Genomic DNA, 15986 nt, shown 5'->3' on the forward strand with positions numbered 1-15986 from the left:
TGTGTTTGACCATTCCCTCTCCAGGCGCTCACTATACTGAAGTAAATTCTATTTAACTTCCAGACTTAAAGCTGACACAGCCTAATAAAACTCACGACCATGTTGACATCCACGTTGGAGCCTCGGTTGCAGTTTCTTGTACGCGTGCAGCACTGGTTTTCACGTCAAAACAGACACTAGATGTCGCATTGTACTCGTTCATCGGCTAATTGTATCTCCGTGTGAACCGGGGGGTGTGCTGTGGACATGATGGAAATACATGGGGACTAGCGATCATAGTAAGGATGGCTCGTCCCATACACTACTGATCATATCACTCGTCCCATACACTTACTTATCATATCTCCTTGTGAAAGGAGTGAACAAGTGCCAATCTAACTGCTGTCTTGACGATCGGCGCTCAATTTTACGACCCATATTGGCCAGTGTAAAAGGACCCTTACGATAAAGTTGAGAGGTTGTCACTAATCTCTAATATACTTTCCATCACTGGAGAATGGTGTGATCTTCTTCGGTTCCCCTTTCATGGTTCCACAACTCCTTGTCTCTGCTTCTGGATTCACTTTTAGCAGCTGTGCTCTACCCATCAGATGGCACTATTCAAGTGCACACCACTATTTATGCTCTACGTAAAGCCACCAACGTATACGTTTTAACTTAGGCCTTATTCACACAAACGTGTCCGTTTTGCACGCGTAAAAAAAAGCATAGTTTTTCCTGCGTTGCAGTTTCATGTGACATGCGTGTCTGCGGTTTTTACGTGCGTATGTCCTGCGTTTTTTTTTGTCCGTAAAATAAACTGAAGGAGGTGGTTTTCTTATCATTTCTATAGCAACTGTTGCGTGAGTTACGGACCGCACACGGATGTGCGTCCGTGTGCTGTCCGTGATTTTCACGCACCCATTGACTTCAATGGGTGCGTGATGCGCAAAAAACGCACAAGTATAGGACATGCAGTGAGTTTCACTGTCTGAATGGCCCCATTGAATTGCAGTGGTCCGTGTGACGTGCGTTGTTTTAACGTGCGTAACGCGGATGTGAAATACGCTCGTGTGAATAAGGCCTTAGGCTGTGACTGCCTACCAACGGCATCCATAGACTATATAATGGTATCCGTTTAACGGAAACCTCATGAACTCTCTTGACCCATGTTCACGATGTATCCATTAAATGGATACCACTATAGCATATGGGTGAGGTATGCCACTATTAGGCATCCGTCACAGGCATCCATTATCCGTAGACTAATATGGTGTTCATTCAAATCCATGGGTCCACAAAAATAATGGACAGCCCACATGACACATGGAAAAAACACTGCTGTAATATACGGACGTACAGGACCGTTGCGGAAGCAACTCTGAGGGGTTACAGACCTAAACACGAACACTAAGATCCGTAGTTTGCAGCTCGATTTGGTCTTGTGGGCCTTAACGTAGGGCCAAAGCTTAGTGTGCATAGAGCCAAAGGCCTTATTCATGTGTGTGTCTGATTTGCATATGCCAAAAAATACACACTTCTCCTTTTTTTGTTTAGTTTTCTCTGCATTTCTTCAGCTATTGATGCGTGAAAAACTGACAGCACTTGGATATCGTCCGTGTGCTGTCCGTTTTTTCTTTTCCATGCACCCATAGACTTCAATGGGAGAGTCTAATCTGTGGAAAAGAACAAGAATAGGACATTTGGTGAGTTTACACAATGGGCACACGCTCTGTCAAAAAATACGTATGTGTGAATATCCCCATTGAATTGCTTAGGTCCGCGTTCTGTCTGTTATTTAAATGGACAGCACACGGACGTGCAATACATTTGCGTGAATAAGGCCTTAGTTGCAACGGATCACTGTCTGATGTAACTGCAATTATTTATGAAGTGAGAGGTTTGTCAATAGGCTTTGATTGGGCTGTACCGCTTTAAAGGAACAGTGTCACCAAATTATTATTTTTTATATCAGTTTTATGTTAGGGTTTTATTAAAAACGTTTCTATTTATTTGTGTGTTACTTTTTTCTATTTTTACACTTTTTCTTCCCTATGGGGGCTGCCATTTTTTTCCCCATTTCTGTGTGTGTCGATTAACGACACATACAGACATGGAATACGGCAGCTCCAGTCCCATAGGGAATGCGAACGGGGCCCGTTCCATCCACTATGGTGTACGCCGTGTGTGTGGGAACGGCGCATGCGCCGCTCCCACACAGTCCAATTTGAAATGCGCACCGTCCGGCGCCATTTTCCGGTGGACCGGAAGTCGCGGCCGGACAGTAAGAGTACTACTTCCGGTCGCGGCTTCCGGACTTGTGCACATGGAGCAGCAGACGGAGCGGACGGACCGGAGGGAGCGGCGGCGACTGGAGCAGGTAAGTGATTTCTATGTATCTAAGTGTTTTACTGTGTGTTTACTAGTGTATGTAAACCTTCTACACTGTGTGTTAGCTCAAAAAATGGCGACCCACAGTGTAGGAGGTTAGACCGTTCAAACCCCTCGTTTATCCCGGCACTAGCCAGGATAAAGGAGGGGGGATTCTGAGAGCTCACTAGAGCGAGGGATTTTTTCCCAATTTTGCAGCATAAAGCAATGTGGTTGCTTTACCACATGCAATGCTGCAATTTTGGGAATTGCTCCATCTAGTGACCAGTGCTGGGAAATATTATAAATTGAATCCAATTTATAATATTTCCTGACAAGTGAAAAAAATAAAAAAAATTAGGACAATGTTTAATCACCCACACACTAATTGTTTAACTAAAAAAAAAAAAAAAAACATGTTTTGCTGGCAACACATTCCCTTTAAATATAATCTTTTTGGTAATCCAATGAATCGTCATGATACCATTTATAAGTGCTCATGTGCAAATCTGTTTTGGTCTTTAACCACCGTGAAATTCTCATAATTTCGTTAGGGCACCTGCTTTGTAGTTTGACAAATGACTTGTTGAAAGCTGCTGGGATGTTTCACATTACTTCCCGTCCTCAAATATCCATTACCGGCTACTTGCTCGATACGGAGCTGTGTTGATTTTGGCTTCTTTACATCTTGATTAACCAATTTTCGTTGGCGCTTAAATATTGGGGACATATGGGCGCTGTCCGTAGATTTTTAGGTCTGTTGTGATGAAACGGAGATTGTTAATTCTCATTTAGTCTTCGAGCTGGAATTGGACGTCTTTTGACATTTTTGGCAAAATGTTGTTCGTAGCCTGCAGCTCTGATGTATATCATGAGATCATCAATCCCAGACCCTGGCAGGGAAACTACTATTGAACTTCTAGCTGTTCAGGATTAGGGTTTTGAACGGTGAATACTACTGTCCAGGATACATACATATGATCTAGATTGTAATGTATGTACGCAGGTGGGGTTGATTGACCCAAATGTAGTTAAACTGCCGTAGAAGTGGATGGGAAAAGATAATTGCTGCAAATGTTCCAAGTCACATCAAAGTTGTGGCTCCGACAGGATTGAGTATCTGTTTCTTTAAGTCACACAAGTTGTATAGTGTATTCATATGGGTGTGACTCTGGCATGACTTCAGAACTAATACAGTGGTTATCTAGCCCAATGTTTCAAATGGTTAATGAAGACCTCCGGCGGAAACACAACCTCACGTGAGCAGCTGGAGCCAGTGCCGTCTCTGCCTGCTGGGAGGACAGTGTGATTTTAGCTTTCCCTCAATATTCTCCTAACTAAGCGAAGTTCTTATAACTGTGTTGTGCCATTCCTCTGTTATTGCTCCTGGACATTTATGAATAAATTGACAACTGGGTGCTAACCGTTCCGCTTGTCGAAGAGGCGTGTCCCTACAGTCTCACACTGTCAGCACTGATTGGACATTGTCAGTCTGTGTAGGGACACGCCCCTCAACTGGTAACACCCAGTTGAGTTTATTCATGCATTTCTAGGAGGAATAACAGGGGAACGGTAAAACGTAGAGTTTGAAGAAATGATGTTCCAGCGTGATGGTGGTGGTTGTTGTTTCATGGAGAATACAAGTATTTACTAAAACTGACCTATCCGGAGAGGTGGCAGGTCCCCTTTCATGAAACACATGGGAAACTTTTTAGTTTTGGTTCGAGTTTCCCTTTAACATATCCCATAAAATAAAATATCACAATTATACATTTATTTTTTTTATTTTATTTTTCTAAATTGCTTTATCATTAATCTGAGAGAGAGGTCTGATGTTACAAGGTGTGCATCGGTTAGTTGGACATGGTTATGAATGTAAACCATGTTTCTGTTCAATGTCCGTAAACATATTAAAGCCCAGTTCACACGGTTTTCCGGCACTGATTTTGAAGTGGCAACCCCATCTGAATCAGTGCCAAAAAAACTTCCGAAACTGCCTCCCATTGATTTCAATGGGAGGCGGAGGAGTCTTTTTCTGCAGCGGCTTTTAGCCGCTCGTGGGGGAAAAAAGTGACGTTCTTTCTTGCTGTGGCTGACCTCCCATCGAAATCACTGGGAGGCAGAGAGCGTTTTTTTTTTTTGTTTTTTTTACCCGCTGCCCTCAATGGATGCGGACGAAAACCGCGGCAAGAAAGTACAGGCAGATCAAAATCTGCATCAAAATTCTTGCAGGAATTTTGAGGCAGATTGTTTTTGTTTTTTTCTGGCTGCAAATTCCTCCGTGTGAACTAAGCCTTCGGCCCCATGCACACGACCGTGCCCGCAATCACGGCCCGCGATTGCGGGCACGGCCGGCCGCTGACTGACATCCGCATTTTCGGGCCGTGCTCCCATACAAAGTATGGGAGCACGGCCCGCAAAATGCAAAAGAACGGACATGTTCCATAATTCCCGGAACATTTCCACGGCACGGACACCCTTCCGTAGTGCTACGGAAAGGTGTCAGTGTTCAATGAAAGTGAATGGCTCCGTTTTTGTGGACCGAAATTGCGGTCCGCAAAAACGGAGGTTTTTTACGGTCGTGTGCATGGGGCCTAAGTGAGGATTTGGAATGCAAATTGTATTAAAGTTACATAACTTTTTTTTCTTTGATACAATGATTACAGTAATTGTAGCATTTTCTGATACAGAGCTCCAAATCCCCTGCGTAGTTCAAGCATACCTAACTTTTCAGTTTGTTTTTTTTCTGAATAAGCGGTCATATCCCATGTATAAGGATTAACGCTATTTCTGGCCATTATATGACTTGTTTTCTGCATTATTTAGAAGCTTTACCCTCGGCAGGCTCTCTCTGTAATTCTCTGTTGTCTCTGAGCTAGTGGGCGGAGCCTAACTGCTATCATGTCTTCTTTACACTGCACACATAGAAGAGGAGAATCTGCTCTCCTATCCCCCTCTTCCCTCTCCATAGACTTGTATGGCCAGCGTGTCTGTGTTGCTTTCTTTCTGCTACCTTCTCCACCTACCTCTCTATAGACTTGTATGGGCAGCGTGTCGATGTCTTTCTCCCTCTTACTGGCAGGCAGTGACGGGACGCCCCACTTTCTGCAGTATGTCATTTCTGCTCTGTAATTAGGGACGGTCTTTGCTTAACAGGTGGTGAACAGATTACTGGGTTCTAATCCGACCAGGCACAACATCTGTACGGAGTTTTGTGTGTTATACTTGTGTTTGTGTGGTTTCCTCCCACACTCTAAAAACCTACAGATAAAGAATTGGGGACCGGGAGTGATTACTTTCCATATAGCGCTGCTTATTCTGCTTGTCTTGTGGGATTCCAGATTGTTTTGTCGTTCTCTACAGGACTGTCAGAATTTCTGAATTCCAAATTGCAGGTGTTTTAATGGGTGGGATAGTAACAGGTCTTCTCCGATGGGGCAGACGGTTATCCTACTGTTTACATAGATAAGTGTAAGAAAGAAAGAGGAGCATAAATGCCGTTCTAATGAGCACATAAACATGGCTAATTTGTGTTTTCTCTTCTCAGACCACTTCTGTTTTAGCGTGCATTTGTTTCCTTTGATCTCTGTAAAATAACCTGAATTGTTAGACAATTGGCTTCCTTGTTTTCCCTGGTGATTCTGCTCTGCAGGATCTTCTTTGTACTTAAAATTACATATGATTTTCTGGTCTAGGAAAGATTTTTTGTTTTATAAAAGATTGCAGGCCTGTTCACATCACGTTTTTCTCCTTCGTTCAGCATGTATGTGTCCATAGGGCTCCATCAGCCGGACAGAGGCCAAAAATGTGTCCTTTTGGCCTCCGTAAGGACTGGTATTCGTCGGTATACCTTATTATAGGATTTTTATTTTTAAACATGGGAGCCTGTATGATTGATGCGCTGTGATCGGGGAGTTAGGGCGACATATCCCACTGTATGCCTATACAGTGGGATATGTCGCTACCCTCTGTTGGAGGCATACATCGGGACTACCGATGTATACCTCCAAGGGAAGGATAATATGTGATGTGAACGGACGCTTACTCTTAAAGGGAATGTGTTGCCAGCAAAACATGTTTTTTTTTTTTTTTTAGTTAAACAGTTAGTGTGTAGGTGATTAAACATTGTTCTAATTTATTTAATTTTTTTCACGAGTCAGGAAATATTATAAATTGGATTCAATTTATAATATTTCCCAGCACTGGTCACTAGATGGAGCCATTCCCAAAATTGCAGCATTGCATGTGGTAAAGCAACCACATTGCTTTATGCTGCAAATTTGGTAAAAAGCCCTCGCTCTAGTGAGCTCTCAGCATCCCCCCCTCCTTTATCCTGGCTAGTGCCGGGAGAAACGAGGGGTTTGAACGGTCTAACCTCCTACACTGTGTGTCGCCATTTTTTGAGCTAACACACCGTGTAGTAGGTTTACATACAGTAGTAAACACACACTGAAACACAAACATACATAGAAATAACTTACCTGGTCCTGTTACAGTTTTAGTATTTGGGCCCAGGAGCTTCAAGTTGATCCTCTGGTGATGTTAGTATGAGGTTTAAAGAGGCTCTGTCACCAGATTTTGCAACCCCTATCTCCTATTGCAGCAGATAGGCGCTGCAATGTAGATTACAGTAACGTTTTTTTTTTTTTTTAAAAACGAGCATTTTTGGCCAAGTTATGACCATTTTTATATTTATGCAAATGAGGCTTTCTAAAGAACAACTGGGCGTGTTTAAAGTAAAAGTACAACTGGGCGTGTATTATGTGCGTACATCGGGGCGTTTTTACTTCTTTTACTAGCTGGGCGTTCTGACGAGATGTGTCCTCGCTCGTCCGACACGATGCAGGACCTGGGGCAGGAAGTGAGTGACGTCACAGCGTGATCTCTCGAACACGGCTGTGTCTGCACTGCCAGAAGCTGGGCGTTGTGAAGAGAAGTGGATGATACTTCTATACACAACGCCCAGCTAGTAAAAGAAGTAAAAACGCCCCGATGTAACGAACACAATACACGCCCACTTGTACTTTTACTTTAAACAAGCCCAGTTGTACTTTAGAAAGCCTCATTTGCATAAATATAAAAATGGTCATAACTTGGCCAAAAATGCTCGTTTTAAAAAAAACTTAAAAAAAACTTACTGTAATCTACATTGCAGCGCCAATCTGCTGCAATAGGAGATAGGGGTTGCCAAATCTGGTGACAGAGCCTCTTTAAAGGCTATGTACAAATTTGGAACTGTGGTGTGGGTGTTTGAATTTTTATTTTTTTTTTTGATTTTTTTTAAATAAAAATTTCAGTGTTTTTGGTGCAACTTTCAAATTCTTTTTACTTACAGCTGCTCTGTATTCTCTATGCAGGGCAGCTGTATCTTTTGCTAAGACCTGAATCGGTCAATCCCGTGCACCAATCACACTGACCGAAAGGGTTATTTTTTTTTTTTAAATAAAAATGTCAAAGGTTTACATAGCCTTTAAAGAGGACATGTTCGCAGTTTTGAGGACTCAAAACTGCGACCTATTAGCCAAAGGCGCAATATTTTTCTGTGCCGTTTCCGCTAATAGAATAGCATACCTTTGACCATACTATGCTACCCTTCTAGTTCGAAGCACACAAAACACCCTGTGATCGACTATTCACTTAATGAAAAAAATCCGCCTAGCTCAGAGTATTACCTAGACTAGATACGAATAGCAACTCCTCAGCTGCGAGAAGCTTTAAGTCTCTGTTATCGGCCTCCATTTGCTAACCGTGAATGAGGACATTCTTGTAGACATCCAGATATTGAAACGCAAAGGGGCAGATTTACTAAAACTGGCGTTTCAGTCTTAGGCCTCGTTCACATCTGCGTTTGGCTTTCAGTTCTGCTCCATCAGAGGGGCAGAACTGAAACCCTGGTTCCATTACATGACGGATACCACTGGCAGTCGAAGGAACCCATTGACTTTAATGGGTTCCATTAAGGTGTCTGTGGTTTTACCAGAAACAGTAGAGCAGAGTGCTGCGCTATAGATTCTGGTATTCTCGGACAGATCTTCACAGGTGCACGCTGGTTGAGCGCCACAACTGTGGCTTAACTACCAGGCTGTGCGCTAACCATACCCCCTCCATCGAACAATAAATATGTGTACTCCCCTTCTCTACGGTATACAAAGGTTGAGGAGTTCCCCCGAAAGTGTATTACAAAGTTGAAGGCCCCTTTTATCTGTGCCGCTCTATTAAGAGCCAGAGCAGAAGTATGTAGGAATTCTTCGTTTTTGGGGGGAAAAAAAGAAAAAAGCCTGTACCCAAAAAAGATCTGCCTTCGGGGTTGTCTCCCTGTTGGAGATGTTTGATATCCGTACAGCTTTCGCTTATACACTCGGGGTTACTGGGCCGACAACTCTGAATCTGCTTAATAATGGGATTTTTTTTTTTCTTGGAGAAGACACGAACTATTGGCTGACTTCTTCCCATTTCATACGGCCCCGTGACATGATGCTAACTCTCTGCTTGTTTTTTTTTGGGCTCACAAAGCCTTGCAGGATAAGGATTGGAAACGGGGGGGAAATGATGTAAGCAAGAGCCTGTGTGTTAACGTTGAAGCATAATCTTCATTGAGCCAACTGGATTTCTAGCATGTGCTTAAGCCACTTATCCCAAAACATGCTGAAAAGGTTTTGGCTCCAGCTCTTGTGACCATCCAAAGAGGATGTTAGTGGCAGAGTTAGCAAAAATATGCTGGCAGGCTCTGAAGCTGAATGTGCGACAAACTGCTGTAGGGGTCTCGGCAACACCGGCATATAATAAATGAGTTCTACCAGCAAGGCCTCGGAGGAAGGGGAGACGTCATCTTACGAAGGAAAGTTTTGTATTAACTTTTGCTACAGCTGTAATAACCTGTAGATACAAACCTATATGATATGTGTGACGGTTAGCACTATAGCTTTTACATCTGAGGCCCTGGACTCCAATCTGAAGAACAGCGTTGGCATGGAATTTGTATGCTCTACCCTTTTCTCCCCACACTTCAAAAACACGGTGATGTGTTAGGCACGTTTCACATTAACGTATTACGGCTCTGTGCAGGAACCAAATATTTAGTGCCAAGGAGACTCCTATCCTTGGCACCCAAGGTGTGAATTGAAGCTCATGAGCCCTATTCAAAATTTATAACTGGGACGCTCATCTTCCATGTGCCATTTTGTACCCCCCTGCTTGGCATTAAATGCACAACTGAATGGAGCCAGAGCACAAGGCTGTTTGACCCATATGTACAGAGTATACATGTGTGTACCATACAGTTGCATATGCCTGGCATTAACTCTCATTGTGTTTACAGACTCATTCTACCCAGCCAAAAGGACCCTCTTTTAGTATACGTCCAATATATGTGGTGTATGTGCTGAACATATACACTGAATTACATGCTCTGGCTTACTGGTCTAATTTGCATGTGAAAGCAGTGGTTTTACATGGGCAGGTATTCTCCGCGTTCACCACCTATGACGAGCGCCGAAAATACAGCTGGTCAATCTGCGCTTGTTTGCACCTCTCAAACAGAGCAATGATCATTTAGCATGGGGGCGAGCAAACGTTACTATGATCCTTCGTACCCATGCATTTGCATAATGTCGGCAGCACATTCCCTGGAGATGTTGTGCCGACTAGCGACCGGTTTTATGGCCGCATAAAAGATGTGGTCAGTCGATGAATGAGCCTTTGTTCATTTAATCGGTTGATCTTTTTCATTTTTACACAAGGCAATGATCATGAGAAAGTTCATATGATTGCTCGTTCACCCGATCATTGGCCTGTGTAAAAGGGCCTTAAGACATTGATGGCATATCACTAGGCTCTGACCGGTGGTTTTCTTTTCCGGACTTCCAAATAGTGATAGTAATTTTGTATGGATAAAACATTTTTGAATTGTTCACCCTGCCGTGAAAAAAATTCCCACTCCAATAAATCAGGTCTACATTGTGAGGAGCTGACCAAACCGCTCCCAATTGATCATTTCTGGGACCCCTTTAAGAGTGACCTGGGAAATGGAGTGGGATAATGGAGGTACTGTAATTTCATATTAGTGGACTATAGGATGCAGAAAGACTAAGAACCCATGACGTAGGCGTCATAATTCTACTCCCCGACTTAAAAAAAAACAAAAAACATAATAATAATTCCTTGCACGATGGGCAGCATGGTGGTTCAGTGGTTTACTCTGTTGCCTTACAGCAACCAAGGACAAAATCTGCATGAAGTTTTTATGTTCTCCGTGTTCATGTGGAAGTTTCCTCCATGTACCTGCGGCCTCCAAAATTATAGTGTGTCTTTGAGGTCGGTACAGCGCTGCAGAATATGTTGGCGCTATATAAGCAATAGAAATAAATGAGGATACATCTTATTGGGCTTAAACCTCGAGGGCAATTTACTTAGACTGGTGTTTCATATGCCAGTCGAAGTATGAACGCTGCTGAAGTAAGGTGCGTCTGATTTATTAAAGCTTTCTGGCACACGGGCGACCAGAGTTTTGTCCAATTTATTTAGAAGCGGGCACCTAAACTTTTATAAAACTTCTGACGTGTCATAGTGACCTGTCATAAGTTTTGATCGATGGGGTTAAGAGCACTGAGACCCCACCACTCCCTAAGTCAAAGCGGTGGGTGAGTGCTGTGTCGCTTAGTTTCTGAACGGCTTTCCTCGGGGCGGAGTGCGGACTCGTAGACTCTCTATTGAGCCCGTACACTGCTCGCTCGGCTTTCCTTGGAAGGCTTCTCAATGAAGCGGCACATCGCTCACCTGAGCTCTTCTGCCTCTTCATCTTGGCGATCAGTGGGGGTCACAGTGCTCGAACCCGCACTGATCAGAACTTCTGACATGTTAAAAGTTTAGGTGCACGCTTCTTAATAAATTGTATGGATCTCTTGCAGGTCATGTGCCAGAAGGCAAAATCTATGCCAGCTGCAGCCCATAATTTGTTAATGGCATAACTGATAGTAAATGTGATGGCCCGCGGTGACCCTTCCCCTCTCCACCCAGCTCACCCCACTTAAACACCTAATTTTTGCGTAAAATGTGACCTGTTTTTTGTTCTAAATACTGCCATCGTTTAATAAATTTTCCTCTAAGAGTTAAATCTTTCAAGTGGAAAAATAGGACCTTTTGTGGGACACATGGGAACTGTGCTCCCAAATGACTTGGGAGGTTTTCTTGGAATGACGGGGAGGTTTGGGGAACTGATCTATTTGCAGTCAAATGAACAAAGGTTAATTACAGTTTCCTCTGTAGTACAGCTGTTCATGTGAACGCACGCCGAGGAAGTCTTCCTCCTGACATGTTCTGAGCAGCCTGTCTGATCACTCTCGAAAATATGACTGGAGGATGAAACGTTCTCGACATCAATGGCTGCCTTTGTGCTCCTGCTCCAGGTCTTCCTTTGTCAGTACACGCTTTGTTTTATTGTGGTGGTTAAACTGTGTGTGTGGCTGAGGAATTCCCAAAATGTGTGTTTAGACTTCTAAATCTTCAACGTCAAACCCCCATACACGAAAGACAAACGCTTTCCATTCATTTTCATTTCTTCCTCTGTCTATGTCATGGATCAGTAATTCTGGAGCACCAGACTAATGTACCTTGTCCTCTTCATTCTTCAAGCTAAACAAGTCTTGTCAGCTCCCACCTGAAGAATAGACATCGGTTTATCTGTCGGGGTGCTCGGTGGATAAAATGAAATACATTTCTTAAAATAGTTTTTCTTTTGTTCTTTGTCGAGCAGCTGTTAAAATTTCCACTTTCAAGCCTATAAGATTAAAGGTTGCTTAAAGAGCATCTCCAACTAAAGCAAATATTTAGTCCTTGAGGAGTCAGTTTTTTTTATTTTTTATAAACCAATCCTATTGAGGCTTTTATCGACTTTGGGAAAACTGTAGTTGAAGGCCAATATGGCTGCCTTTACAGCTCTAATGGAGGCTTTTCTAGAATCCTGAATGGCACATCCATCTAGTTATGGGAAGGCTTACTACAAGATTTTGGCGTGTCTGTGGGAATTTTTGCCCATTCATCCAGAAGAGCATTTGTGGGGTCAGACATTAATGTTCGAGGAGAGGGCCTGGCAGGCAATCTGTTTTAGTTCATCCCACAGGTGTTGGACAGGGTTGGGGTCAGGGATCTGTGCAGGCAGTTAAGTTCTTCCACACCAAACTTACCCCACCGTGTATTGGGGTACTGGGGCGCAGTCATGCTAGAACAGAAAAGGGCCAAACCCCAAACTGTTTCTACAAAGTTGGAAGCTACAATTGTCCAAAATGTCCTGGTATGCTGAAGCATTAAGATTTCTCTTCACTGGAACTAAGGGGCCAAGGTCGACTCCTGAAAAACACCCCCATTGCATTATCCCTCCACCACCAAACTTTACGGTTGGCACAATGCTGTCAGGCAGGCAACGTTCTCCTGGCATTCACCTAACCCAGACTCCTCCGTCAGATAGAGAAGCGTGATCCATCACTCCACAGAACACTTTTGCAGTCCTCCAGTGGCGGCATGCTTTATACCACTTCATCGGACGCTTGGCATTGTGCTTGGTGATCTAAGGCAGGCAGCTACTCAGCCATGAAAACCCATGCCCTGAAGCTCCTGACGCACAGTTTTTGTTCTGATAATGCCAGATCAGGTTTGGAGCTTTGCAGTTATCGAGTCAGCAGAGCGTTGGCACTATGTGCCTCCGCATTCTGTGACCCGGCTCTAACTTTACATGGTCTGCACTTCGTGGCTGAGTTGCTGTGGTTCCCAAACGCTTACACTTTGCAATACTAATAACACTCGTGGAATTTCTAGGAGGGAAGAAATTTCAAAACTGACTTGTAACCATGGCATCCTATTACATTACCATCCTTAAAAATATTGATGTTTTTAGAAGGGCCCATTCTTCCACAAATGTTTGTAAAGGCGACTGCATGGCCAGGTGCTGGATGGGACTTGTCATCATAGTAAAGTGCTTCAATTAAATGAGCCTTAAAGTGGTTGTCTGGGCTTGGCACCGTTTTTCATACTGATGACCTATCCACAGGATAGGTCATCCATATATGATCAGTGGGGGGTCTGACACCCATACCCCACACCGATCAGCTGCCTACGGGCACCGGATGCTATGCAGTATTCGGTGCCGGAAGCAGGTGGCTCTGCACACTGCATAGTGGCCATACTGCAGAACTGCAACTCTGCTCCTATTCACTGTACTGTGACCAGTGTCCTCTGCTTTCGGCACAGACACATGGTGCCCGGAAGCAGCAGGAGCAGCTGATCGGTGCAGGGTCAGGGTGTCGGACCTCCACTGATCATATACTGATGAGCTACCTTGCGGATAGGTCATCAGTATAAAATATGGTCCCGTGCCCAGACATCCTCTTTAAAGGGGTTGATTGAAGTTGAACTCTTGTCCATGGGGAGTGTGTGGTATTGCAGCTCGGCATTATTCATGTAAAGTGATCTAGGCCCGTTGACTATTTTACATTATACGTAGAGGGTGGTTGTGCTGCATAGTTCTGTGGAGTGCTCCACCATGGATATTCTGTTTAGAGAGAAGCCTGCCTACTATCTTTCACAGATCTTCCTTGATATATTTCAGTTGCACTGTATTGTGGACCCTGTATCAGATTCGGCGTTATGGGAACCTCAGATCATCATTGAAGGGGCATAGGGGGTTCCAGATCAGTGATCCCAGCAAAGTTTTATTCTCACATGTGGGATGAGAGTTGGGTTATATTAACACAGCTTCTGTACGAAGCAGAAAAATTAGAGGCTGTTTTCAAGAGAAAACGGCTTTTGAAAACGAGGTGGTTTTTTTTTTTTTGGGTAGATTTGCCAAACTTCTTTTTGAAGTGGTTTTTTATTTTTTTTTCTCTCAGAGCGTTTGACATTTTCCATAGAAAATGGTCAAAATCTGCCTCAAGAAGTGACATGCATTTCTTTTTTACAAGATCTATTTTTAAGCATCGTTTTTTAAAATAACGGTGTTAAATTACGCCTTGTATGACCTACCCAGCTGTACCAGGCGTATTTCGTAGCCTAATTCGACCCTTTTACGCTTTGAAATATGCCAGAAAAAACTGTGAACATACCCTTAAACTTACAGATGCTTCCTGGTGTCTTTTTCACTCTGCTCCTGCTCCCCTCTCCATAGACTTGTATGGGCAGCGTGTCTGTTTTTCTCTTCCTCCTGCTCCCCCCCCCTTCCCCTTCCCTCTTTATAGACTTAGACAGGCAGTGAAGAGGCACCACCACCTTCTGCGATAAAACAACAAAGTTGTAACCGTAAGTAATTACAAGGCTGATCTATATCCGGTATACTATTAGATCAGCAGAAGTTGTTAAAGTCAGTGTCCATTTAAGTTTAACCGCTCTGCAGTAAAATCTCAGTCCTTTTCCTTTTAGTTGCTACAAAATATCAGTATGGAATTCCAACTGGCTAACTCCTAATAGGGTTGCCTTGACTAAATACATTGTTGTATTTAGATACGTTGTTGCAAGTTCTTATCTGTATCAAATATGTACAGGTTTCAATTGCTTGCGGCAAAACGGTACCGTCTTGCGGCGGTTTTCCAAAAATTGCACAGTTTTGCGGTTGTCGCACCAAAAAACACATTTTCACTGCATTGTTTGAACCCAGTCTTACTTTCTGAGAGAAACTATCAATTTTTGTAAGATTTTAATTTGGCCCCAAGATGGAGCTTTAATTGAAACCATTAAAGGCTGTGTACAACTTTTTTTTTTTTTTTTTTTTAAATAAATGACAGTGTGTATCAGTGTTTGGTGCAACTTCCTAAATACATTTTCATGAAAAAATAATTTTTACCTTTTGAGATACAGCTGCTTTGTATCCTGCATACAGAACAGCTGTACCTTGCACTGAAACCTGTATCCATTAGGTCAGCGGCACTGACATGTCTCTGACATGCAGAATTGAGCTGTTAAGCTATTGTCACATCTGCGTCAGGGCTCCATTCCGTCTGAGTTTTCCGTCGTAACGGAGCCCTGACAGAAACCGAAACCTATGGTTTCAGTTTGTGTCAATAACCATTGATTTCGATGGTGACGGATCCGGTGCCAATGGTTGGTTTGTCTCCGTTGTGCAAGGGTTCCGTCCTTTTGACGGGATGCACACCGTAGTGTACTACAGTATTCATCCCGTCAAAACGACGGAACCATTGGCACCGGATCAGTAACCATTGAAATCAAAGGTAACGGAAACCTATGGTTTGTTTGTCTGTCAGTCAGGACTCTACTCCGACGGAACGGAGCACTGACGCAGATGCTAACATAGCCTGACTGATCACATCTAAGTTTTATAACTTAGATGTGATTAAAGGTGGATTACAGTAGTCTGCTGGACTGACGGAATCAGATCTCGGCGCAAAATACAGCTGATCCGTATGCAGGATACAAAGCCACTGTATCACAAAGTAAAACAAATTTTGAACAAAAGGTATTTAGAAAGTTTACCATGGCGTTTTATCCAAAAAGATCCCTATAGTGATAGGAGGATTCTGATAACCTGCACCCCCATCCGCAGCCATGGACTTATTTTTTTTTATTTTTTTTGGACCACCTGTGCCTTTTAATTATAGCGATAATGTAGTTCCTGGTTACTGTATATTTTTGGACTA

At 43.3% G+C, this 15986-nt stretch overlaps 1 protein-coding gene across 4 annotated transcripts in view; it reads left to right on the forward strand.

The window, feature by feature from the left end:
- Positions 1-15986, forward strand: part of PELI2 (pellino E3 ubiquitin protein ligase family member 2) — a 65750-nt gene that overhangs the window by 21367 nt on the left and 28397 nt on the right. The gene's annotated exons all lie outside the window — the stretch shown is intronic.

Source organism: Rhinoderma darwinii, chromosome 12 (assembly GCF_050947455.1).
Source record: "Rhinoderma darwinii isolate aRhiDar2 chromosome 12, aRhiDar2.hap1, whole genome shotgun sequence".
NCBI classification, from domain to species: Eukaryota; Metazoa; Chordata; class Amphibia; order Anura; family Rhinodermatidae; genus Rhinoderma; species Rhinoderma darwinii.